The sequence below is a fragment of the Frankliniella occidentalis genome, unplaced genomic scaffold (genome assembly GCF_000697945.3).
Source record: "Frankliniella occidentalis isolate FOCC.00 unplaced genomic scaffold, Focc_3.1 Scaffold16, whole genome shotgun sequence".
In the NCBI taxonomy this organism is placed as follows: Eukaryota; Metazoa; Arthropoda; class Insecta; order Thysanoptera; family Thripidae; genus Frankliniella; species Frankliniella occidentalis.
The window spans coordinates 3439001-3440610 of record NW_026267146.1 but is presented as its reverse complement, the minus strand read 5'-3'; positions in this window follow the sequence as shown (position 1 = coordinate 3440610).

Below are 1610 nucleotides of genomic sequence, written 5' to 3'. Positions count from 1 at the left end.
CCCCCCCCCGGTGGCCCTCGAGCGGTCGCGTTCGAAAACGCACGCCGCTGCAAAGACTCATTATGCCTGGGAGGCGCGCCCGCCGAGGATGCTTTTCGAACGCCACCGCCACCTCGGCAACCCCATGACCGCAGCCACGGAGCTAGCTCGCTGCCTCTCGCTCTATTTTCCGCCGTTGCGTCTTCTCTGCTCCATCTCGCGCCCTGCACAAGTTATCCTTTCTAGCCCGCACCCTTCGCGCATCGCCCACGAGCGCCAGGGAATCATCCAGAAAGTACGTCTGACACGCGCCGTTACAAAATTGTCAAGTTTAGCCTGTGCCGGCTCTCATAGCGCCTGGCAGATAGGCAACATCTTGCCTGCAGTGCATGCGTGTACGGCGGGGTGGCCTACCCCGAGTCTCGCAGGCGCGGACCTCCCTTAGTTTGACGAATGAATCTGAGAAAACACGGACGTACTTTCTGGACGATCCCTCAAGGGAAGAAATGGTATACAGTACTCCCGCACCCATCTCCTCCCTCTTCAGCTATGGGCTGCTGGGGAGCGTGCGACAAAGTCGGCGAGACTTCGCCCCGCCCCGCCCCGCCCCGCGCGGGCGCATCAGGCCAGGTCCGGCTGAAGCAACTTTTAATCCCTGAGCCGCACTGGCATTGGCCGGGTAGCTCAAACAAAGTAGGCCGCCCTCCCTTAATCAGAGCCTGCTGTGGGGCGGCCCCCGCCTCAGTCCTCCTCTCTCCCCCCTCTCTCTCTCACTCTGCCCGGCTCGCGCAACTTTGCGCGTGGCCACAGAGTTGCCGCGTGTATTGGCATCTAGAGCAGCGCAACACTTTATTTGCACGAGCGTGTGGCGTGTGGGGACTAGCGTGCACGAGACCAAATTAGGTGGAGAGGGGGGGGGGGTAACATACACACGGTAAAAACAATGTATCACTGTTTCAGGAAAAAGGGAAAACTTTGAGGACCTCCTACCATAGAGGAAAACTCCTCAGATCTCTCACCCCAGATTTTAAGGAACCTCCCCCAAAAATGGGAAAAAATCCACTGGAAAAACAACCCTTTTTAGGGAGCTATTGAATTTTTAGGGATGCTACTGCACTAGTGCCTCTGTAGAGGCGCGATTTGTGCCAAAAATAGCACCTTTGGGGGGCAGTAGCACCTTTCTAGAGGCACAATTCCACTAACGCCGTTAAAAGGCATTAGATAGCACATTTGTTTCTCCAGTGTCCCAGGGCTGACTTTCTCGAAATCTGAAGAGCTTTCCTCAAACCAAGGGAGTTTCTCAAAGACAGAATTGTGAACGGCCGGAACACAGTTTCCATCTGAAGGTTTGTCCGCTTTGATCTTCTGCGTCTTGGACAGCCGAAATAAAGTATACGTCCCCCGGTTCCCTCCCCGTGTCTCTTTAATTCCTGCGAATTGGGGGACGCACCGTTGAGAAAGTAAACTATACTTCGAGTGTTTTTCAATTTCCGGTCAGTCAATAAAGAGAAGCTGCCGCCGCCGGTATAAGGAGAATCGCGTCGCCAAAGACCGGGTCTCAATATAAATCACCCCACTTGTTCCGTGCGCCACGAAAATTCTCCGAAATTCGATAAAGGGGGTGGGAGGGG